The following is a 26,459-nucleotide window of genomic DNA, read 5'->3' as shown; positions in this document are numbered from 1 at the left end:
AACAACAACAAAAATAGAAAAACCAGAGAAAATAGCAAGTGTTAGTAAGGATGTGAAGAAAAGGAAACCCTTGTGTACAATTGGTGAAAATGCAGCCACTATGGAAAACAATATGGAGGTTCCTCAAAAAGAAAAAAAGAACTACCCTAAGATCTAGCAATTCCACTTCTGGATATATACACCCAAAACTGGAAGCAAGATCTCAAAGAGGTATTTGCACACACATGTTCACTGCAGCTTTATTCAAAATAGCCAGGAGGTAGAAGCAACTTATGCTAAGTAAAATAAGCTAGTCACAAAAGGACAAATACTCTAAGATCCCACTTACATAAGGTGTCTGAAGTAGTCTAACTCTTAGAAATAGAAAGTCAAATGGTGGTTGACAGAATCTGGGAGCAGGAGAGAAAGAAGAGTTGTTCAGTGGGTGTAGAGTTTCAGTTTTGCAAGATGAAAAAGTTCTAAAGATCTGTTGCACACAATTTGAATATAGTTAACACTACTGTGCTATCCTATCTAATAAAAGACTAATATGCAAATTGACCGTACCTCTGCCACACCCACAAGCCACGCCCACCAGCCAATCAGGGGCAAATATGCAAATAAACCCAACCAAGATGGCTACGGCCACAGAGAGCAGGAGGGAGGCTTGCGTTTCCCTGGCAATGGAGGAAGCCAAGCTTTCCGCCTGTCCTTGCCAGCCCAGGCCTCCACTCAATGCTACAAAGTTTCAATGATAGAAGATACATAAATCCAAACAGAAATGGCGGCAGCCACGGAGCTGGAAAGAGCAGGAGGCTAGGGTTGCCCGCGGCGATGGAGGAAGCCAAGCTTCTGCAGCCCTGGCCGGCCCAGGCCTCTGCTTAAGGCTACAAAGTTTCAATTATAGAAGATACATAAATCCCAACAGAAATGGCTGCTGCCTCGGAGCAAGCAGAAGGCTTGGCTCCGCTCCAGGCTACAAAGTTTCAGTTGTAGAAGATAAGTAAACCCCAGATACCAGGGCCTCCACTTGGGTTGCCAGGGGGCGTGGCCAGCCTGCAAACCACCACAGGCCCCTCGTCCAGGCCACCCCACACCCCAAGGGAACCCCCACCCTGATCCGGGACACCCTTCAGGGCAAGTCAGCTGGACCCCACCTGTGCACCAGGCCTCTATCCTATCTAATAAAAGAGTAATATGCAGATTGACCATCACTCCAACACACAAGATGGCTGCCCCCATGTGGTCAAAGATGGTTGCCCCCATGTGGACACAAGATGGCCACCACAAGATGGCCAGCAAGGGAGGGCAGTTGGGAGGAACCAGGCCTGCAAGGGAGGGCAGTTGTGGGTGATCAGGCCAGCAGGGGAGGGTAGTTGGGAGGGACCAGGCCTGCAAGGGAGGGCAGTTGGGGGCGATCAAGCCTGCAGGGGAGGGCAGTTAGGGGTGACCAAGCCGGCAGAGGAGGGAAGTTGGGGGTGACCAGGCCTGCAGGGAAAGGCAGTTGGGAGGGAACCAGGCCTGCAGCGGAGAGCAGTTGGGGGTCAAGTCCTGCAGGGGAGGGCAGTTAGGGGTGACCAGGCCTGCAGGGGAGGGCAGTTGGGAGGGACCCAGGCCTGCAGGGCAGAGCAGTTGGGGGGACCAGGCCTGCAGGGGAGGGCAGTTGGGAGGAACCCAGGTCTACAGGGGAGGGCAGTTGGGGGGTACCCAGGCCTGCAGGGGAGAGCAGTTGGGGGGGGGGACCAGGCCTGCAGGGGAGAGCAGTTGGGGGGTACCCAGGCCTGCAGGGGAGAGCAGTTGGGGGGGGACCAGGCCTGCAGGGGAGAGCAGTTAGGGGCAAATAGACTGGCAGGGGAGCAGTTAGGCATCAATCAGGCTGGCAGGGGAGTGGTTAGGGGGTGATCAGGCTGGCAGGCAGAAGCGGTTAGGGACAATCAGGGGGACAGGTGAGCAGTTGGGATCCAGCAGTCCTGGATTGTGAGAGGGCAGTTGGACATCCCTCGAGGGGTCCCAGATTGGAGAGGGTGCAGGCTGGGCTGAGGGACACTCCCCCCCCCCCCCCCCGTGCACAAATTTTGTGCACCGGGCCTCTAGTATACACTTAAAAATGGTTAAGATGGTAAATTTTATATTGTGTGTGTTTTTACCACAATAAAAAAAATAGGGAGATTATCCTGGATTGTCTAGGTGGGTCCAATGTAATCATAGAGTCCTTAAAAGTGAAAGGAGACAGAAGATGAGGTCAGAGTAATGCAATATGAGATGTAGTTGACCTGCTATTGTTCCTCTAAAAGGGAGGAAGGGGACTGAGAAGCAAAGAGTGCACCCAGCCTCAAGCAGGGCAAATCAAGGGGAGGATTTCTCCTCTAGACCCTCTAGGAAGGAATGTAGCCCCGCTGACACCCTGATTTTAGCCCAGTGAGACCCGTGTCAGATTTTGACCTATAGAACAGCAAGATAATAAATTTGTATTGTTTTAAACAATATAAAAGGGGGGGGCAGTTAGAACCCGATCATCTCCCCACCTTGTAGAGCCAGACAAGCCATCCCTACTCCCATAACAGGAGGCAGTTTACTCTCTGGAGAAAATGATACAGCAAGACTTCAGGTTCAGAGATGTCAGATAAGGCTGAAAGGGAGTCATTAAGATCTCAGCATTTGCAGGCTGGGATGGTGAGACCTCTGGCTCCTTTCCCTCTTCTGGCTCTGCCCAAAACCCCACAGGCAGGGTTTTAGCCTTTGGGAGAAACTGAAAGATCTAAGAAATAAAGACCTGCAGATTCTGAGATCTAGGAGTCACCAACTCAAATGGCCAGGTCCCTGCCCAAAAACCTTACAGTGAAGCCCACTAGGTAACAAATTTCTAAATATAAACAGAAAACTAAATCTTCACCATTCATTTGAAAAATCTTCTACCATTAAAATCAGGGACCAAAACAAGCTGATAGGAAGAGGAAACACACCAAAAAAAAAAGTGCAAAGTGCACAAGAAGACAGCAAAATAATTCAATTCAGATTCTCAAAGGAAAAGAGAAAATATTGCAGCCATGAAATAAGAACAGTCATATTTTTTTTACTTCCATTTTAGTCATTTATTCAAAATATTGTCCAGGGAAGCTAACATGGTTGGTAAAGAAAATGGTGTATAAACCATAAATTGGGTCAAAAATCTAGGAGCATTCTATTGGCCATGTAAAGCACATAAGTTGAATCTGTTCCAAAAAGATGTGGCCACAATTGTGCTTATAGCAATAATACTCTAAGAATAGTCCTATTTTTAAAAAGAAAATATTCAGAGACAAATTTTTAAAATTAATTTGAAATTACAGATATCCTAGCAGAAATTACAAGTTCAATAAATACTAAGGAAACCTCTCACAAACTAGAACAGAAATGCAAAGAGATGGCCCTTGCCAGTTTAGCTCAGTGGATAGAGCGTCGGGCTGAGGACCAAAGGGTACTGGGTTTGATTCCCGTCAAAGGTATGTACATGGTAGCAGGCTCCTCCCCAGCCTGGGCCCTGGGTGCAGGAGGCAACCAATCAATGTGTTTCTTTCACATCGATATTTGCCTCACATTGATGTTTCTCTCTGTCTTTCCTCTCTCTTCCACTCTCCCTAAAAATCAATAAAAAATATCCTCGGGTGAGGATTAACAATATACACCCACACAAAAAAAATGCAGAGATGGAAAATAGCTAAGAAAAAGACATTGAAAAATTAGAGAGTTAAACCAGTAGGTCCAAATATACAACAGACAGACTTGCAAAAAAGAGTGAATAAGATGGAAAGAAAATTATTTTTAAAATATTACAAGAAAATTTCCCAAATTGAAGAACATGAGTTTCTGAATTGAAAGGACTGCGAGCATTAATAAACCATACATGGGGATAAAGAAAAGAGTCAAACATTTTCCAGAAAAATAACACATCTAATACACAACTAATTGTGAAGCAGAATGGCCTGAGTCGGTTCAATGTAAGTATCACAAAGTTCAACCATAAACAAAATATAGTCATAATAAAGTAAACATTAAATATGTATTTAACCACAGACTGTATCATGACTGCACCCAGAGAATGGGAGACAGTAAGAGTAGGGGTGTACTGAGAGGAAAGGATTGCATATGAGAGGTAAGTCCTCAGCAGAGAATCAGTCTAATTTATATAGTCTGATTTATACAGAAATCAATAAATGGCACTTAAAGCCTACAATGTATTGCTTAGAAATAGAAAATTATAACTAAGGGTTGAAAAGTGCTATCTTTGGGCAAAGGAGTAATGGGAGTATAAAACAAACAGGGAATGGCTATAATAGTATTATTTTAATTTTAAACAGTGTGCATGCAATTACCTCAAAATAAAATCAGTGAACAAATGGAAGGAAGGAAAGAAGGAAGATTTAACAAAGCAAATCTACAAATTGTCACACAGTGGAGATCTCCAATGTTCATCTGCATAGAAATAATGAAAATATCAAATATGTATATAAAGAGTTAGAAAAATTATTCTGAGGTAGAAAATGCATTAGTTTTAGTATTGTTCTATATAAATGTGTGATTAAATACACATACAAAAGTAATTAATTAAATCATATAAGTATGTTTGATTATTACATCTATATCCCCAAACCATTCCTTGTAAATTGGCCACAAAAATTGCTCAGTTCTTTGCAGTAGGAAAACACGGGAAATATAAACCAAGCATCAAGGGTACATAAAGAAATTTAAAATCCATTTACCTGATTCGTGTTATTTTTCTTCATTAGCCTTCTTTCCAATCTAGGAGAAAATAATAAATAAATTAAAGTTCTTTCTTCAAGTAATGAGCTGCTTATAAGAAAAAAAACCCTAAAATCCAAGGCAGCTATTTTTCACTTCTTGTTCTCTATCCATTGAAAAAAAGTATTCTTTCCTACTTCCCAGATAATTTCTGACTGCCATGGTATTCAGACTAAGGTTTACAGGGCAAACCAAAGCAGAAGCAAGCATGTGCATATAATGCCAATAAAAAATTGCACACCAAGTACATCTAATAGTATAACATGAGTTTTAAAATCGTGTACTTATGAATTATCTCTTATCCATTCAGGTAAATAACTGCTAACTGACAATATAGAGAAAGAGAAAGTAGCAAGAAAGTACATTTTTCAAGCTATAAGAATTAAAACTGTAGGGTGAAAGGGATAGCAACATGTTTACATTTTCGTTTTTACCAGAACACAAGAACAAGTGGAACAACTAGAGTCCATATACATACATGTATGACCCAAGAGCTTATAGACTTTAACCCACATCACCTTAAAGGTTTAGAAATGCTTCCTCATTTACTTTCATGAAAGACATCCTCAACTAAAAATGAAATATGACCCTTTGAAAACATGTATGTGAATATCAAGTCCTCTTAACAACAGGCACATGTTCTGAGAAACGCATCACTTGCGAATGTCAGAGTGCACTTACACAAACCTAGGCCATATGGACTGTACTGTAATTGTGTGCACTGTACTTTTATAGGGCTGGCAACACAAGTAGGTGTGTTTACACCAGCACCACCACAAACAGGAGTAATTGTGGTGTAATCCCTGACAGCTGGCTTGTCTTTTTGGCATGCAAGTGCCAAATTTAAGCTTTGATGGCCTGGCCCAGGCCTCCACTTGAGAGAGACATCCCTTCAAGAGAGCCTATCTCAGATCAACACATTGCAGCCACAGGCCACAGGACTAGATAACAACCAGGCCACCTCCTTGGTTTTAGAGATCTTGTTTGATTTAGATAACTGGCCATTTGAAATACTTGTTTCTCTCTCTTCCTGAGCTTTAACTCCTGCTGTATGTTTTAAATTGTCCAATAAAGAGGGAGCCTATGAAACCCCAGACCCCATCCTCCTACCCCAATAAAAGCAGAACTTCAAGCTCAAGTGCTCTCTCTAACCTCAACCTGGCTGTGTACCCCCTGGAGTGCCTTGTGGGCTCAAGTAAGAAACACTTTTTTCTCCAAGTTTCCTAAGGGTTATTGCCAAAGGGTGTCTTGTAATGTAAAAATCACAAGGGTCAGTCAGTTCAGTTGTAACCCTGGTTTCGGAAGGGGTGTGTTAGTGGGAAGCTCACTGGGACCAAGGGAGTGCCCTCAGGCATTTGTAGAGATTGCTAACACACTGAGAGGGCACAAAACAGTAATTTTCCTAAAACATTAGAATGGTTACCACCTCACTGGGCAAAAGGAATCCACCTCCATTATAATCTTATGAGACCACCATCCTATACACAGTCCACCTGAAACATGTTATGCAGCATGTGACTGTAGTTGTAAAATATATATCTGAATTATGATATCTGCAGAAAGAGCAGTTCCCTTAAAAATTAAGAAACATTTGTATTAATGGATGCATTACAGACAGACAGAAAAACACAGAAACCTTGGCTGGCTTCCTTAATTTCCTACAGTGAACACATATGTGGGACCACCACTGTTCCCCAAAGGACACCACTGCCCTGACTTCGAATACCACACTAGTTGTGCCTGTTGGAAAAGGCATTATTTTTCAGGGATCTCTCTGACAGTCTAAGAGTCCCAATATCTGGGCCCAAATAAAATGCTTTAGGGAGGGAGAAGCAGGTAGTCACTGAGTGCAAGGAGGTGTTATTTCAGAAGGATGTGGATGTGTCTGAGGAAGGTGCTTTGTCTGGTTAGATGGTTGTTTGAGGTCAACCTGCAAGTTTTCCAGATACTGTAGGATAGAGAAGCTGGTTTGTGCTATAAATAGAAGGAAAGGTGCTGTCCAGGATGAATGTACTGCTGAGGGTGAGTTGGGGGAAGGGGATAAGAAGGAAGAGGGGAGGAGGTCAGAGGGAGTTTGGACCTCCTTCCTATAGGTACAAAAACACATCCTTCCTATAAAATAAAAGGGTAATATGCAAATTGACCCTAACAGCAGAACGATCAGAATGATTGCTGGACCAGCCATTATGAGGTGCACTGACCAACTCTTGGTCCCTTTCCCCGGCTAGCAGGCTCTGATCACCTGATGGCCACCCGTGGCGGGGGCGGGGCTGGCAAGCAGGCAGGAACAGCTGACTTCTCGGTCCCTTCCCCCAGCCATCAGGCACCAATCACCTGATGGCAAATGGGGAACTGGGGGTGGGTGGCGGTGTGGGGTGGGGCCAGCTGTGGGCAGCTGGGGAAGATGGCTCTGATCGCAGGCCAGGCCTAGGGACCGTACCCACATATGAATTTCGTGCGCTGGGCCTCTAGTATAAAATAAAGATAATAGCCAAGCCAATATGTGCTAGAAGCTAAACTAAGTTACTGATGTATCATCATCTCATTTGATCTCCCAATTGCTATAAAGCCCACAAATAGATACAGAGATTAAGTTTCAAAACTTAAGTATGGAACCCAAAGTTCAACAGTGCGTAGAAGAGGCCACCCTGCTCCTCTTTTCAGCTTCTTTGTAGGATGGGAGACACCAAAAACAAAAAGGAAAATGTTCACAGAAAAGAGGCCATTGTACTTAGATACAGAATATACTGACTGTATTGTTCCCACCAATGAATGATTTAAAGGAAAAGAACCAAGTAATTCAGGGTCCACAAAGTGTTCGGAGTTAGTAAAAAAACTGAAGGTTTTGTCTCTTGTATCTTATCTTTCTGTAGCTCAAAGGAAACATTTAAAAGAAATCCTTACACTTCACAAGGTCTGATTTTCTGACATGTTAACTTGTTTTATCGCTCTGTATGCTTTCACACTGCAGTGGGGGAAATCAAAAGAATATGATGTCCCTCAGAGAAAGTCACAGATGCAGAGAGGCAAATCAAACAGCAAATCATTGAGGAACCTATGATAATGCCACCTTCAAATGGCATGCCAACCTGCAAAAATAGTTAATGCTATCATTAATGCTTTCCAAAAGCAGGGGCCAAAATGAGAACTTTATATACTGCTACTTGAGAGGGAGAGGAAATAAAATATCTGAATAAGTTGACATAAGACTATATCTGATGTACCGACTAAAAGGCATGTGGCTAAAAAGGCCTTCCTGCATCCTCATTAATACATTAAAAATAATATGTCCATGACAATAACTGTGATGGTCAGATAGAATGAAATTCTTTATGTTTAATTCCACCAAACCCTGCAAAGGAAGTACGGTTCGTATCCCCAACTTCTCAAATGCAGACATTTGGCCCAAAGAGGTTACATAACTTGTCCAAAGTTGCAATCTTGTCCAAAGTTGCAAAATTGTCCAAGGTCAAAAACTTACCCAAGTTCACATTGTGAGGAAGTAGAAAAGGTTTCCAAATCATGCCTGTTGGATAGCAAAGGCACAGGAGAGTTCTGGTTTACTGATGAAAGCAACCAAGTCTCCTTTCAATTTCAAATCACATCATGATTCTTTCACTATTTTCTGGTTTAAAATTGCTTTTGTTAAGTCCTGGGTAAAGGATATTGACACTCCTCCTCCAGTGAGATGGGGAAGTGTGTTTTTAGCCAGTGGCTTGAGGACAGGAAACCAAAACAGGTCTGGATGGACTCTGCATAGATTAGATAACTGCTAATGTGATGTCTTTATACTGTGCACTGGGAAGGCACAGTAAGAGTGGCAGGCTGAATTTTACAGTGGACACAAGCAGTGAAGATGCAATAGGAGTTCTTTCTAGGACTAGTTAATGAGCAACTTAACTATGCTATCCTTGCAAGTAAAGTATCTACAGGAAAAATATGCAAATTACACTCGTAAGACTATGGCTCTAAACATTCAATTAAATCTGAGTACAGTAAGGCAAGAATCTTTGTAGCATTAACCCAATGACATTCAGAAGAATATTAAGGGAAGTGGGAGAGAATAGGGTACCTTTCCCTTATTCACAAGCATTCTGGTATAGCAATACTCAAACTCTGATGTGTTTACTGCCAGTGGCTTCCTCTCCAGAAAAACTACACTGATGTAGAAGTTCAAAGAGTAGAAAGGAATGAGCATAAGAAGCGAGGCTGAGGAATGGAAGATTGAAGTTGAAATAATTCTGCAAGGCATGGCAAACTCCCACTTCACAAGTTTGTATTTGTATGGCCAGTCCTTTCAAAGCTTGCTATTTCCTCCTAGACCAGGGAGGGGAGTGATTTCACATTGGGACCCACCTGATTGAGTGAGTGGCTGTCCAGAAAACACCACTGGGAGACAAAGCTGAAATCAACTGCTATGTCTACCATGCAAACATAACACAGAAATCACAGCAGGGCCCTGGCTGGTATGGCTCAGTTGGTTGAACATTGTCCGATGCACCAAAAGGTCTTCGTTTCAATTCCCAGTCAGAGCACATGCCCAGGTTGTGGGCTCCATCCCCAGTAGAGGGCAGGCAGGAGGCAGCTGATTGATATTCTTCTCTCACATCAATGTTCCTCTCTCTCCCTCTCACTTCATCTCTCTCCCTAAAATCAATAAAAACAGATTTTTTAAAAAGAAGAGAAATCACAGCAGGCATGCTTCATTTTTGGCAGCCCTCTTCCAAATTCTAATTACAATTTGGTCATTTCTTCTCAGGGGAAAGATGGTATGTAATTAGACATGAATAATTTAGAGACCAATAACAGAACGAGATAAATTTAATTATATTTTTCTATTTCTATTTTGTTTTTCTATTAAAATTTTACTTTATTAGAAGAGTAAAAATCATGGAAGACTTTCTCATTCTCACTTATAAGCAGCATGTTAAGCAAATGAGTTTTTAATTTAAGAGAATACACAATCCAAAGTACTACAAAATTAGTGCTTTCTTCCTCTAATGTCTACCTCTCAAATAAACACAGTTTAAGTGAGCCTCTTCTTTCTTTCCTCGGCTTGGAGAAGAACCTTCACAATCTCTCAGGATGGAAGGATTCAAATACAGTTGAAAGGCCTCAGCCAACACATGTCTATCTTATAAGTGCTTAAAAACAAAAACAGTCCATGCCCTAGCCAGTTTGGCTCAGTGGATTGAGCGTCGGCCTGTGAACTGAAGGGTCCCAGGTTCTATTCCGGTCAAGGGCACATGCCCGGGTTGCAGGCACAATTCCCAGGAGGGGGCGTGCAGAAGGCAGCCAATCAATGATTCTCTCTCATCATTGATGTTTCTATTTCTCTCTCCTTTTCCTCTCTGAAATCAATAAAAAATATATCAAAAACAAAAAAACAAAAACAGAAGCAGGCCAAACCAAATCACCAAAACAAAACTTAGTAACTAACCTAGCTTCAGCCTGCCTTAGGAGTGGCATTTTACTTTTTTTTTTTAAATAATTATTTACTATTGGAAATATTACATGTGTCCCCTTTTTGTCCTGATCACTTTCCAATGAAGGTGATCTGTCTGATAACCCCACTGCCTTCCGGAAGGAAATGTGTCCTTGTCTGAAATAATCCACACTTGCAACTTCTTAGTCCCACCCTCTTTCTGGCTATAGAAACCTTCCATTTTGTATAACTCATCTGATTTCCTCAGTTGAATTTTGTTTTTAACAGGTGACTGAAAGGCGCAATCTCCTATGGAAAGCTAATGCTGAAGACCTGCGTGCAAACATGTGTTGGTCGGGACATATAAAGAGAGGCTTCCCAGAAGGAGTGCTCCGTGAGGCAAGGAGTAAAGCGTGTAAACCAGTATTTACATTTCTATGTGGTACCTAATACCACTGAGGTAAGTATCAACATCAGCGCAGGAGCACTCCCAGGTAGGGGCCAAGCACAGTTCCCAGCCAGTTTATGTAGCTCATTTTAATCCTGAAAACAAGCATGTGAAACATCAAAATGCTTTCTCCTTTTTACTGATGGGAAATAGCATGAATGGCACACAAAAAAAGAGTTTTCCAAACCAAAAAGATATTTTTCATTCTAATTAAATCATTAGATACCCAACCCCTACCTTAAAATATAAATCTTAACCCTTATTTTCCCTTTTGCAGGCTGCCCAGAAGCAGCTCAGTTTCCCAAAACTTTTACTGAGAAATCCACAAGTTGAAGAAATAACTTTCTAACTATTGATGTGCTAATCTAATCTTCTTCATATGTCATTAATCACAGCTCCTTTAGGGCAAGAGCCACACTTTATCTGCACCTATAATGATCTCATTACTTAGGACAGGAGTTGGAAAGCACCTAACAAAACCCCATTCATGTTTTTTACCGATTATATCAAATCAAGTTTCTTAGTTCAGCCCAGTCAAGCCATCTGGTTTATCCACCTTTACTTTCCACACTTAGTCATTATTTTCAAAATTGGATTACCACCCAGTCTCAAAAGATCTATTCATTGCTAAATGTTTGCTCCTGCAATTCCCTATAATGTCCTTCCCCTAACCCTGCTCTCCACCCTCCTAATCCATGTGTATAATACCTGATTTAGAAACAACAATGGAAATACATGTGCAGTGATGGAGGAATTGTCCACATACTCTTTTTTGACTTAATAAAAACTTTTTTTTCTAAATATCATAGATGCATCCAATAAATTCTGGCTTAGTAATTACCTCCACATAATATATGATTATAGTTTAGCTTCCATTAAAACCATCTTTACACAGTCTTATGCCACTATCCAAAATTTTTTTTAACTAAGATCAAAATCTGTTAATCCTTTAAAACAGTGGCCGGCAAACTGCCGCTCACTAGCCACATGGGGCTCTTTGGCCTCTTGAGTGTGGCTCGTCGTTAGAACCACTTCTTCAAAATAGACTCACCCAGGCCGAAAACCGACTTCTGCGCACGGGCCATGAAGTTTCAATCGCACTGTACATGCGCGCCCGCATGTGGTATTTTGTGGAAGAGCCACAGTCAAGGGGCCAAAGAGCCGCATGTGGCTTGCGAGCCGCGGTTTGCCGACCACTGCTTTAAAACATTTCTCTAAAGTGTATCTAATCTCCTATAGTCCAAGTACCCTCCCTTTGAAACAGTCACATGATCTCTCAACTCATCTCATAAGCACAGACTATGTCATATCCCAAATAAACCGTGTGTACCACTCAGCAATTTAATAAATACTTTAAAAACTAATCTAAATGCCTTGCCTTTTGAACCTGGATTCTTTTTCAATATTGAGAAGAATAAATATTTAATGAAATTAAAGGAACTCAGAACAATAAGAACTTTCTAACTTCCTTTTTAAATACTTTGAAGTAATTTATAGCTTCAAAAGAAAATTCAGCATGAATTGTAAAACCAAGCTACCATAATAAACTTTGCAAGTCACAAAAGCTGCCTTTTGTGCTCCTAAATGAGGCTAATAAGAATGTAAGATGGGCTATAAGAAAATCCCAAATTTATTCCAATATAGAAACAAATTAAAATATTAAATACAGTCTCAGAGCAGATTATGGGAAATGTTTTTAACAGAGAATCAACTAATTTATTGTAATAGACATAAATCAGGGTTTCTGTTCACCACTCCTATTTCTGGGGATCTGCCACGACCTTAGGCTCAATTGCCATCTTCAGTATCACCTGCTACAACTCCACACACACACAGCCACAGGGCCTGGAAGAACACCTGACCAAGAGGCAGCCGTTCATGGGCTGGCCAGGAGCCTGTGACTTGTGTTTACTGGCAAAGATCTGGGATCAGCCAATCAGATTCTCTGCCTCAAGAACTGGAATCAAGAAGCCTAAAGGAAGCTGCCAGTTAGATCTTAGGGTAAGAGCAACCTTCATGGGCCATGTCTGTCATAGAAAGTGAGAACTGAACCCAAGCCAGTTCCTGAGATCCTCACACCTACCTCCTGATCACCAACCCAATTCCCCTGCCTTTCTGGAGTGAGACTGGCCTGGTTTTATCAACAAAACAAAAAAAAAAGGAAAAGGAAAAGAGAAACAGAGATCATCATAGCAACTTAAGTTACTTTTTTATGTAACCACCTATTATTAACGTAGTTAGAATAAAGCCACCTTGTTCCTTAGACTAAATGTTAGAAACAACTCGGATCACTTAAGAAATCTGAGTTCAAATGTTAAAAGAAATGCAGTTTTATTACTTTCTACTTCCTCTCTATTCTGGACTCTAGGTTTCTCACCTATACAATGATGTCAGTTATGAGAAGGTCTCTCGGTTGTTTTCCATGGCTTACAATCCTAGTACAGGCAGTCCCTTTCAGACCAAGAAGGACTCTATTTTTGGACAGTTTTGGAAAACATTCTCTATTACCTGGACTGTCCCATGATAAATACCCATCCTATCAAATTCATAATTAGAACTAACATTTTCTTATAAAAGTTCTTAAAATGACTTGTTTCCCAAGGTGTCCCTATTATATAAATATACATAGAATATTAGAAATTTTCACGCTATTTTCAATTGCTCTATCTTTCATTTAAAATATACAATGACACTACAATGCCTTGCCTCTCCCTTAGTTTAAAGAAACTAAAAATCACAGCACCTGAAGAATCATTCATCCATTCATTCATCCTGCTGGCTTAAGTGTGCATCATTGAAGTAGTTATAACCCTGGGCTACAAAGCATCATCTCCTTCACAAGACACCCAAATCCTCAAATGGTTATCAAATAAAATAATGGAAACTTTTCTTCTAACTGTCCAGATAGAAGAAAAGTGACTGTCTGGGCCGATTTTTTCTCACTCTCTCTTTTAGCTACTGAAAATCTTTGTGAAATGTTTTATGATTTTTTTACTTTTCCCTTTTGCAAAAGTAACCGATGTTCTTTGAATGGTATTAGTAAATTAGAATACACACAAACAAGAAAAATTACCAAAACCTTACCTTTCAGTCAGATCACTTACCATTTATAAATATTTCTCCTTAGTTCTTTTTTTAGGACACCCAACGATAGGAAAATTTATTTGGTCCACTGATGTGTGTGTGTGTGTGTGTGTGTGTGTGTGTGTGTGTGTGTATATACACATATATATGGTGTTAAATACATTTTTACTTTCTGTAAATTTTTTGTATATTTTTGCATACTTCGTATATTTTTTAGACTTTTTATACATGCTTTTTGAATACTCCTTGTTTGATAAATTTCATAAGTTTAGAACTATACATACTATTTCATAATCATTTTCATGTCACAATATATGAACATGTTTCCAGGCTATTGAACTATTAAATATTCTTCTATATCTTTGCCCCTTTTCTTTTTTTGAGAGATGGTAGATTCACTGCTTTGCCAAGAATTAGGGTTTTTCCCTCCCACTTCTAATAATATTTATTTTCTTATAAGAGTTACTTTGGTTTACTATAAAGTTTTGAAAAACATAGTAACATCTCACCAAATTTAGAACATATATGCATACTATTGTGAAAGTTGTTTTCACTCAAATTGCATCCTAAACACTTTCCTATCTCCTTAAATGTACTTCTGGGGTTATTTCCTGATTTTTTATGTATTTTTTTATTGATTTCAGAGAAGAAGGGAGAGGGAAAGATAGAAACATCAATGATGAGAACGAAATCATTGATCCACTGCCTCCTACACACCCCACACTGGGGCTTGAGCCTGCAACCCAGGTATATGTCCTGACCAGGAATCAAACTCTGACCTCCTAGTTCATAAGTCGACACTAAACCACTGAGTCATGCTTGCTGGGCATTTCCTGACTTTAAAACAAGACTTCCCAGAACACAATTTCACATGTTTGTCTTGAACCGAGGTCATCATTAAGAACACTGATAACAGCAATACACTATAGCTATGGATGCAAGCGATATGTACACAAATTGGGATGAACAACCCCAGGAGATGCCCTAAATCTGTTCTGTTTTATTAATTTTATTTTTTTAAAGAGTTCTCCAATTTCAAGCTTTTTAATGAGTGGTCTCTCCCTCATGAAGATAAAGGAGACAAAACAGCTCTAAATGAATCTAATGTCTGCACAGTGAGTTATTAACTCAGACTTTTCCCAAGTTACATTCCCAGTCTCTATATAGTAATATAAAAAGGAGAAGGGAAAGCACAAGAAGGAGAATTGTTTTCCTACTACTATGACTTGGGTGATTTCAAAACAACCTCTATTTCTGAATCACTAATGAAAACCTATGTCAACAATTCAAATGAACTTTTCTTTCCCACAATTAGTATGAAATGCATATCCTTCAACACATCCAAATTTGTATAAGGATATTTGGAGAAGGTTTGGTCCAACACCTGCAAATTCTCTCCCATCATTTATCAGAAACCATTTCTGCACTGGTCATAGTTTCCTCAAGGTCTGAGGCTTAACTGATTAAGCACAATCCAAATTTGAGGTCCAAGCAATTCTGTGAGGTTAAAGATGCCTTTTAAAAAAGATATAATCATCTAATGATTTTCCCTACATAATAAATCAACTTTATTAAATCTGTTCTAAAAAAAAAATCTGTTCCATAAAACAAAACAAAACAAAAAAATCTGTTCCATAAAACATTTCCTATTCTATATGCATCCAATTAAACAAACGAGGTGGTACTGTCAGGTAAAGAGAGGGTATGTTTGTCATAACTAACCTCTGACCTTGTTCCTGTAAAGTGGACATTACAGTTGTCTGGTTCCCTAAGGAATCAAGTAATCTTTTCAAGTTACCTTTTATTGAAGATACAGAAAAAGTATGGAAGCAGCACCATAAAGAACAGGCAAAATCTATACCCAATTCATCCACAGAACTTAAAACTGTATCTGCCACTCGACAGGGATTGAAGAAGTTTTCTGAACAAGTGAATGTTCTCAAACAATAATATTTTTCATTCACCAAAAATTCTTCCCCTCTACAGGATCCACCAGAATTATTCGAGATGAGATTATTTGACCTGCCTCTTATTCAACTTAAAAGTGGGAGAGCCTGCACAAACACCTGCTAGGGGAAGACCGACAAGTCTCACCCTAAGTGTCCAGTTTTGTCAGCATTATACAAAGTTCGAAAGACTTTTTCCAAAATAGCCACAAACTTGTCCTGCAGTTCCATGGTGTGCTGTTTCAATTCAATTACATTAACTCTCCAAGTGGCTCCCTTTGAAAGGTCAAAATCGCTCATTAGAAAATAAACACAGCTCAGTCAAATCCATTTGCCTGAAGCAAACCGGTAATGATAGAAATGGCTCCCACCTCAGTAGGGGATAAGTCTAGTCCTGCCGATTTATTTTTTGACTTTCAGAAAGTCTTTTCCCCCATCTCTGTGCCTCTCAGTGGGTAGAAGGGGTGTGTGTGTGTGTTGCACACATGTGTTTAATCCATAAAAACAGGGATCTGGGTGGGATGCTCTCTGTCAGTGTGATTCTATATTCAAATGATTTGCATTTACAATTATTCTAATTATTCTAACTATTCCAAATTATGAGCAAGATTCAAGTTTGATTACTGTTGATTAAAAAGTTCCCATGGGAGGCAATGTAATATAATGGTCAGAGATAAGTATGAAATTAAGAAAGGTAAATATGACACCTGGTAGAAGACATTAGAAATATGTGGGACATTTTGGATGGCACAGTCATTGGGGTCTTAATTGACATTTAGTGGGTGGGTTCCAGGGAAGCTAAATGTCTTAAAATATGTAGAACAGGCCCACACATGAGGTCCTGCCTTAGATAACTACTGTGAGCAACACTGAAGAATCTGGATTTCAGACTATGAGGCTTCTCATTAGCAGTGTGACTTTTAATGGCCTATGGTTAGGTCATTTAATTCTGAGCCTCAGCTCCTCAGAGGAACTTACAAACTGTGGGCCCTTGTGTGTTCAACTATCCTCTTCAGTTTCCTTATCCATACAACTCAGGCAAAAAAAAAATTGCAGGGTTTTGATGAGTGGTGGCTCAATGCAAATTAGCAACTATTATTATTTATGGGAGGTAATTATTAAAAGGTGCTCATTGGGTGCTCCCACATTATAGAAGTTAGATATATATGCTTTCAAAAGCTCAGTAACTACACCCTTCTCAGATCAACACTGACAAGAACAATTAGTTAAAAGGAGTAGAGCCTATTCGTTGGTGATACTGATTGATATTTTAGCAAACTGTCTTTCAAACAAATCTGTAGGCTAGTATTTTGTGTGTTTTTTTATTTAAAATACGACATATTAATTGATTGACCAATGAGGTACAGTACACACAGATTTCCAGGTTTGTCCCAAAATTTAATTGTGGTAATTATAATATGATTAATAGTCTAGAGAATGAAATGGCAAAGCCCAGGTTCCAAACACCAGGTTAAATACTAAAACATCTAAACAAAAACAAAAACTCACTACCAGTTTCTTTAAACATCCTCAGATCTTCCTAAGAAGATTTAACTTTAGAAAGGTGATGAAAAACAAAAATTTGCAGAAATACATCGATATGAATAAGAAGTTTAAGCACACCCCCTCAGGTAGGTTAACATGCACAAAGCTGGCAGAAAAATAACCCACGAACTGGTGACACAGAAGTACAGATGAAAAACAGAGCAGCGACACAGTCCTGTGGCTACAATAGGAGCAGGTCCTTGGGAAGCTCAAGACTTTCCGCTAACAGCCACTCAGCACATTCCCCACATTCAGGTAAGCTAACCATGATAGCGTGGGGGCCACTCGCTCTGCATCCAGGGAAACCAGTGGCCCCCACACAATCATGGTTAGCTTACAGTTCTTGGATTTTAATGGGGTGCTGGGGCTCAGAATCAAGACTCCTGTTTCTATCAAGAGAGGGACTTACTTAACAATTAAATTGTCCCTGCCTGAAATAACACTTGTTGAAATACCTTACTTTTAGGAGAAAATGTTTAAATAGAAGTGATGCATTAACCAGCTCCTTTACACAATTGCTGGAAGGATGGAAACGATGTTAAACAAGCTAAATTCTAAAAGGTGACTGGTTTTCCACACAACAGATGTCCAAATGCTAGCTTCACAAAGCCCACAGAAAGCCTCCCAAGATTTTGCATGTACAAAACTTAACAACAAAGGATGTACCATAAGGATATACCGCTCAATACTGTTTTTTAAAAAGTTAATGTCTAGCCCTAACCGGATTGGCTCAGTGGATAGAGTGTTGGCCTGAGGACTAAAGGATCCCAGGTTCGATTCCCGTCAAGGGCATGTACCTTGGTTGTGGGCACATCTCCAGTAGGGGATGTGCAGGAGGCAGCTGATCAATGTTTCTCTCTCATCGATGTTTCTGGCTCTCTGTCCCTCTCCCTTCCTCTCTGTAAAAAAATCAGTAAAATATATTTTTTTTAAAAAAAAGTTAATGTCTAAATGAGGGTGGTTAAATTCTGGTTGTCCCATACATGGGAATCGTGTAGCCACTTTTTAAAATGGGTGAAACTTATATGTGCTGATATGTCATCATCTCCAAGAAGTGTCAGACAATGAAAAGACCAAACCATGAAACAGTGTGCATATTGTATTCAGAATGTTTGTGTTTGCATAGAACGTGATGGAAGAATACACACAAAACTGAAACTAACTCTGGGGAAGGCAAGGGAGGACTAGAACGAAAGTAAGGCTTTTCACTTTCTACCTTCTATGTTGCTTAGGGAATTTTTTAAACCATGTGCATATATATTTTTTTTTACTTAAAAAGAAACAATTTAACCTTTTCTTAAAGTAAAATAGCAGATGCTCCCTACCTGTCAGTTTTTCTTTAATACTGAGGCCTATGTATTCAATGATAAGCATGGCCAATGCAGGTAGGTTGTTTAAGCAAAGTGGAAAATCACAGTTCCTTGCTTCACTACAAAACTGCTAACCACCTTTCCTACATTTTGGTAGATGAGCTACGCACTTTCCACAGCCAGAAGAAACAGGCCTCCAGAACATTTGAAAATCCTGTTTTTTGTATTCTGGTATAAATAAACCGTTAGTGGCTATAAATTTCTTGCTACCTGTATTGTCAAGCACGTTGTGCCAAGCACATAGTTCTGTACAAAGTAAACATCATACAAAAGCACTCTGCTGGTTGTCCGCTGTTCTTTATTCCTCAGCCAAATGCTGGGAACTGGCGGAACCTGCTCGCGTCAATAAATACCAACGTACAGCTAACTTACGAAATACAATCACACTGTGTCCTCTGCCACCACCCCCATTATGCCCAACACCCCACCAAAACCACCATCCAGAAAAGCAACCAGGCACCCGGGTGCCCACAGCACTAGCAAATACCCCCAACTGGCCCATTCCTCCACAAAGCTCAGGCCAGGCCAGCTCCTACGGTACAACAGCTGTCATCTCTCTAAGAAGGAACTGACATGGCCAGAGCTACCTGAGGGCTCCTGGAGCCCAGTTTAAAGGCAATCAACCACCTCTGGACCTTCTGAAACACAATTCTCCCTACCAGCACCTAGGCCTGCCAGATCCAGTCAGTACAAGCTGTGTGACCTTCAGCAAATTGCTTAGCCTCTCTGCTCCTAAATTTCCTCATCTGAAAAACGGTACTGGAATGCCACCCACCCAGAGCTCACAGAGCTGAGTGCGGACAAGGCACGTAAAGCTTTTGGCACATAGGCAGCATGTTGGCTAATATCACTGCCATGAACTTTAGGCACGACCGGCAGCAGCCTCCTATTTGGTCTCACTAGTCCACTCTAGTTCTACCCAGTAGTGAAAGCGACCTTAAAAGTGGGGAGGGTGGAATCACCCTGGTTATTTCCACCCTCCTGTCCCCACTAACGAGGGACAACAGCCCCCACTATCTGCCGTTAGAATGAAGTCCAGAAGCCTTGGTAACAACCTCTCCCGGCCACACTTTAGCCATCATTAACTCGGGGAACTCTGGCTTCACCCACACTTCTCCTCCCCTGCCCCCCAAATAGGGGAAAGGCCTCTCTGCCAGATGCTCCCTATACTCCTTTGTTGAACTTTCCACAACACAGAAAGATGCCTGATGAGGACAGTTCTGCACTAGAGTATGAGGTCCATTCAACAGAAAGGTCAGACCCATCTCTTCAAGTATTACAATCCATAAAAGCCATCTAGTATTAAAGCTGGGAGATAGGACAACCTAGCTTCATTGTTGTATCCCATTAATCCTTTCAGAATTGAATTCGGAACCAGTGAGATTCTATAAGATAAACCACAAGGTTACTGGGGATTAAATTCCACAACCTTCAGTTGACCAATTCAGACCAGATGATTCATCCACTTACCATCTAACACTGGGCTTAACTGAAAAGCATGACTCTCAGTTACAGGTTTTATTTTAGAAACATCGTGTTTACCCATCTGAATGCCAACCCCGGGTTATTTCTGCATGTTGCTTTTCCTCTCAGGCTGAGCAAGGTGCTATTAAAACCCTGAGTGAAAGTATGCTGGTATCACCCTCCAGGGAATTCGATTTCTAAGAAAAGCCCATTCATTTTGCTTGGACAAAATGAAGAGAATGAAGACTTCAAGCAAATTAGGGGTTGGGGAAGTAAAACTCAAGGTCTCAATGAATCCCCACCACCCCCGATCTCCCAAAGAATTCTATTTCGGTGGGTTGAAATAATGTAACTTGCAAAATATGTGACTGGGATAAAAATCCCTTTTATCCTTCAGAGGGAAGAGTTCACAGTCAACCACGTCAATCCTTTATTTAGTTTTCCTTTTTATAATTATTATTTTTAATTGTGGTAAAATACAATTAACGTAAAATTTACTGCCTTAACCACTTTTAAGTATATAGTTCAGTGGCAATAAGAACATTCACATTGTTGTGCAACCATCACCACCATCAATCTCCAGCACTTTTTCACCTTCCCAAGTGAAACTCTATTCCTGCTAAACAATAACTCTCCATTTCCCTTTCCACCAATCCCTCCCCGCCCTTGGAAACCACCATCTTACATTCTGTCTCTATAATTTTGGTACTCTAGGTACTTTATATAAATATAAATGAGTATTTGCCCTTTTGTGACTGGTTTATTTCACTTAGCATAATGTCTTCAAGTTCATCCATGTTGCAACATTTGTTAGAATTTCCTTCCTTTTCAAGGCTGAATAATATCTTACTGTTTGTATATACCACATTTTATCTACCCACTTATCCATCAGAGAACATTTGGGTTGCTCCCACCTCTTGGTTACTGTGACTAATGCTGCTATGAAAATGGATGTGCAAATAGCTCCTCGAGAGCCTGTTTCAGTTCTATTGGATACTCAGAAGTAGAATTGCTGGGTCATATGGTAATTATATTTTTAATTTTTTGAGGGATCACCATACTGTTTTCCATAGAAACTGTATTATTTTACATTCCTACCAGAACATAAGGAACAACTTATCCATATTTTTGTCAACACTTGTCATTTTATGATTTTTAAATATATATATATATTATTGATTTCAGAGAAGAAGGGAAAGGGAGAGAGAGACAGAAACATCAATGATGAGAGAGAATCATTGATTGGCTGCCTTCTGCATGCTCCCCTCAGAGGATCGAGCCCGCAACCCAGGCTTGTGTTCTGACCAGGAATTGAACCATAACCTCCTAGTTCACAGGTCGATGCTCAACCACTGAGCCACGCCAGCCTGGCTGTGGGGGTTTTTATAAATAGCCATTCTTATGGCAATTCTTTATCTTTTTATTTTATTTTTTTACTTTAAAACTTGTTAATTGAATTAAACTTTTGTCCCACCTATGCAGTTCGCTAAGAATATTAGCAAATCTGGGTCTCATGAGTATGCTGAATAATCGTCTTCTGAGAGGTAATTTTAATAATGTAGTTGAGCTAAAAAAAAAAAATTGGGGGCACAAAATCATCTTTGTATTCAGATCTGAAACTGCCACTTCTGAGGTAAAGTACCTCTTCTCTAAACCCCAGTTTCCTCATTTGTGAAATGGAGCTGTGAATACATGTGTGTTAAATTTGTGGGAAAATTAAACTGCAAAATTGTATAAAGCACTTAGCATGTGCCTGGCATCTAAAAAGCAATAAACGAGTAACAGATGATAAGGAGGAGAAGGTTTCATTATTACTAAAATACCATAAAATGTAAAGTCACTAAAAGATCTCATATTTAGCACTTTCCATATGCATGTCCCCCCCAAATTTATTCAGATCATCTTATTTGATACAATTTATATACATACTCCTCACACCTCAAAATTGTCCCTGCAGCCACAAAAGCATGTTCTTACTTATCCTATATAATAAAAGCGTAATGTGCAAATCGACAGAATGGCGTAATGATCTGCTGAACAACCAGTTGCTATGATGCACACTGACCAAAAGGGGGCAGATGCTCAACGCAGGAGCTGCCCCCTGGTGGTCAGTGCACAAGCACTGCTCAGCCAGAAGCCGGGCTCACAGCTGGCAAGTGCAGTGATGGTGGCGGCAGCCTTAGCAGGTGGTAAGGAGTGGGGGGTCCTGGACTGCAAGAGGGTGCAGGCTGGGCTGAGGGACCCCCCCCCACACACACACACACACACCAGTGCACGAATCTCGTACACCGGGCCTCTAGTAAATATATAAACATTCTCTAGAGCAGGCAGGCTGTCAGAAATTAAACAGTGATATAATACAAAATTGCACATTTTTTCACAGTTTGAAAAGGGCTTGTCACATATTTTATACTTAATTTTCTACTTAATCTGGTTATAGCAAAAGGGTAAAGCATATTGTGAGATAAAATTGCTTTTCTATGTTCTCTGGGTTAATTAAAGAGTTAATGACAATGGGCTGTCTTTTTTTATGTTTTTATTGGTTTCAGAGAGAGGAAGTGAGAGGAAAAGAGATAGAGAAACATCAATGATGAGAATCATTAAGCAGCTGCCTCCTGCATGCCCTGCATTGGGGATCGAGCCTGCAACCCAGGCATGTGCCCTGACTGGGAATTGACCCCAGCAACAATGAAGGGCTATCTTTTAAAGTATGGCTTAGGCTAATTTCACATACTGTATTAAAAAGCAAAACAAAACCAAAAAAACTTAACCTGATGAAGACTGTCGAGGTATCTTTTACTTTGCATCTTTATCTGGCTTCTCATTGAAATTTACAGAATCTGAGAGAAAGACTTAGGAACATTTAAACCAAATTCCTACAAATAACTGCTGTCAGTTTGTTCTTTCTATAAATTTACTAACAATTTACAGTAAAATATAACATACGTGGGAACCTAAAGCAGTTGTAAAAGAAGATGTATGTATGCATACTTTACATTTACGCACATAAAAATGGTTTTTAAAATAAGAATTACCTCAAAAGGATGCTGATTCATCATCAAAACACTTAAAGACCCTTTACTGTGTGTGTGTATGCACCAGGCATTTTTCTAAGCACTCCACATTTATCAACATTTTTAATCTCTACATAAGGATTCTGATTCAGGTTCCATTAATATTATTACATTTTCAATTACTCCTTAAAATGTTGACACATTATTTATATACTCCACTGAGAAGCAGTCATGTAAAATAACACTCTAAAACCTTAATTATGTTACTGGTTCCAGGTTTCTAGACAGTCTTCATCTCTCCATATTGGCTATTATAAAACCACAAGGGGCCCAGTGCACCAATTCGTGAACCTTGAAAGGAACTGTGGGCCTCAAGGCTGTGGTGGGCCCAGGGACGGGTCTCAGCCCATCCTCTGCGCCCTCTGCCGGCAGCCCCACTCCCGCCGCCGCCCGGAGCAGGGGGAGGTGGAGAAGCCCTCAAGGGCGATCAGGGCCAGCACCTGCTGATGGTGCCGAGTGATCGGGACCAGCACCGGGCACCAGCACCGGGTGCAAATGGCGGCTCTGGCACTGGCAGCAGGTGTGAACGGGGCTGGTGCAAGCAGCAGGTGCAAGCGCTGGGGGGGACCATGGCACGCAGGAGCAAAGAATTTTCAGTAACCACCAGAGGCTCGCCCCGATGACAGTGACCGGCGCCCCGCCTTGGTTTGGCGCCCCTGCTCACCTTCCACCATCCCACCGCGGCCGACGCTCACCATGTTCCATGCTCTGCCACCTGCTGCTGACGCCCGCCATGCTCTGCGTGCACCCCCTGTTGGTCAGCACACCTTATAGCGACCGGTTGTTCTGTTGTTCAGTTGTTCCACCATTCGGTCTATTTGCATATTAGGGTTTTATATATATAGAATATTACCACCCACCCCAGGAAGTGGTTCAAAACACTGGCATGCTCTGAAGAGGGCATTTGTTTAGATTTATTAGTTCAAGTTTAAAGGGGAAACTGTTTCAACTATTGTTATGTTAAAATGCTTTGAAATTACTTTCTAATTTCAATGATTATGGTATATGATATATACTTTTAAAATCTTTCTTTGGTGGTTCAAGATTTAACGAGGGATCTCAGCTGATTTTTCAAAGAACTCTTTAGCCAATCCTAGGAAGGCTCATGGTCACGGTATGGATATCTATCATCACTGGGTCTCCATGATCCCTGGGCCAGGCAGAAGGAACTGGGCTGAAAAGTGACTGATAACAAAACATGCCCTATAAAATAAATTCCTGAAATTAGCTTCCCCACTCTAGAAGACAGAAAGACTGTACACAAAACTATTTTTGAGTATGTGGCGCTTCCTTCTATCCCCACCTCCCTCTGTGTTTTCACTGTAATTTGACCATCAAGAAGAAATCAACAAATAAGAACATCAGTGCTACCAAAAAGGAAACCTGCCAGTCAAGGTCTTTACTTTTTCCTCCTTCACTGGCTTTTGAAATCTGAATCCTATCTCCAGAGAAGCTACAGTAAACCCTAGCATTCACATCCTTGAAACTAGGTGTGCTATTCAGATTCAAAGTTATGTAACAGCAGAATCTCTGAACCTCAGAACTCCAACCTCTGAGAAAGAACCATGGCCACAAACAGTTTGGCAGCGCGGGGGTGGGGGGTGGGTGGGGAGCAGAGCCCGAATAGAAGCCAGGTCTCTGGAATCCAATTCTAGGGTTCTTACCCTGCTGATCTTTGACCTGCTGCCCTGGTCCTGCAACATGACTAAAGCCACCCAGATATGTGGCTTGTGAATCCTGACATTTTATCCAAAGAGCTAAATTAGATAGACGCGCTCTTGCTGGCTTGTGATGTTTCCCAGGTCCCCTTTGCATATTTTAATCTCATCAATCGTCTTAATGACCTTTATGGCAGTTTTCTTTTCCCCAGGATCCAGCACAGAATCATAAACTGCTTTTAACCCGTATGTCTCCTTAGTGTTCCTTCAACTGAAACAATTCTTCAGCTTTTGTCTTTCATGCCATTGATATTTTTGAAGAATACATACATGCCAGTCATTTTAGAGAATATCCTTCAGTTGGTTTTCTCTGATGTTTCTTCATGATTAGATTCAGATGCCTTGTTCTTGAGTGGGGTGTGACATCCAGAGGCAGGTGACACCATTGTCCCTTATTGTGATGTTAATTTTGATCCTCCTTTAAGGTGTTGTCCAGGTTTTCCACTTCTGTTACTATTTTTTCCTTCTGTAATCAATTATTAAATTTTGGGGGAAAACAATGACACTTTGATTTCAGAAACTGACTCAAGCATTCGATTGGTGAATATATCCTTGCTGAGCACCTGTTACCTGCTGGGCATTATGGTGGCACTGGAGATACCACAATGGGATACAGACATAACCCTGCCTTCGGGGAGTTTTCATTCCAGTTAGGAAAGCCGGCATTGAGCAAGTAAATAAATAAATAAAATGCTGTGTGATCTGGTGACAAGTGCCTCCCAGAAAATAAAGCAGAGGCAGGCACAGGAGGCCTGAGGGAGGAGCAATTGAATGTGCAAATGCTATTGTGGCCTTCAGTCCACCCCCAAAACCATGCAGAAGAGATCTTCCTACAGCAGACATTGTATCTTGTCACTTCCTGCTTAAAACCCAAGAGTAAGTAAGAACCTCCCTGCACGGAGTGTCCCAGCCTCTCCACACTCATCTTTTGGCATCCTCTCTAGCAATAACGCCTATGCTTCCCCCAGTGGGCCCTGTTGTGGCCCCCATTCTCAAGTCCTCAGCCCACTTGTAGGACCTCCTCTCCCTGTCCATCCACAGCACCTCCCTGGGAACGCTCCTTTAATGCTAAGAACTGGGGAGAGGGAAGCAATCCAGTTCCCAAACTCCATCATTCTAACACAAATAAAAACAGAGTTTTAAATTATGTGAACATTATAACAACTATTTACAACTTTCTCTCGTATACATGATTTTATGCAAAATTTTATGTTACATAGTAAAGTACTTCGTTACATTTTTAACTATGCTAGGCAGGGCACTTAATTAAACATGTTTGATTTTTCCCTCTTCTCTGTGTTAATTAAGAAAACTAATTTGCAGAGATAATTCGACATGATTCACACACAGACTAAGAAAAATTTGTAAGCATTTCTTGAACTGAAACAGCTTGTAAATAAACATCATGAATATGTGAACACCCACAGGCAAGTAATGCAGAATCCACCTACATAAATCAACTGAGTCACACTTCAACTCAATTCAACAAGTCGTCTCGAAATCCTTATTATAAGGTGCTCTGTCCTGTGTTTGGTGCAGCAGGAACTTAGAAAAAAAAGTATAAGATAGAAATCCCACTTTTAGAAAGGTTAGGCAATATGGTGATATGTTAAAATACAGGGTGTCA

The 26,459-nt window shown here is 40.8% G+C and overlaps 1 protein-coding gene across 8 annotated transcripts in view; it reads right to left on the bottom strand.

Annotated features, from left to right (window-relative positions):
• The window catches only part of SGMS1 (sphingomyelin synthase 1), a 281,456-nt gene that overhangs the window by 127,972 nt on the left and 127,025 nt on the right, over positions 1 to 26,459 (bottom strand). For 6 of the 8 annotated variants that reach the window (XM_080642210.1, XM_080642214.1, XM_080642212.1 and 3 more), the window contains exon 4: positions 4,719 to 4,758. The gene's annotated coding sequence lies outside the window, so the exon portion shown is untranslated. Of the gene's footprint in view, positions 1 to 328; positions 390 to 4,718; positions 4,759 to 26,459 lie in introns of all 8 variants that reach the window. The other 2 variants (XM_080642215.1, XM_080642213.1) reach the window with 1 other exon arrangement.

The sequence above is a fragment of the Plecotus auritus genome, assembly GCF_963455305.1.
Source record: "Plecotus auritus genome assembly, chromosome: 9".
Lineage (NCBI taxonomy): Eukaryota > Metazoa > Chordata > Mammalia > Chiroptera > Vespertilionidae > Plecotus > Plecotus auritus.
The sequence above is the reverse complement of the archived record's forward strand: the minus strand, read 5'-3'. Positions and strand labels throughout refer to the sequence as shown.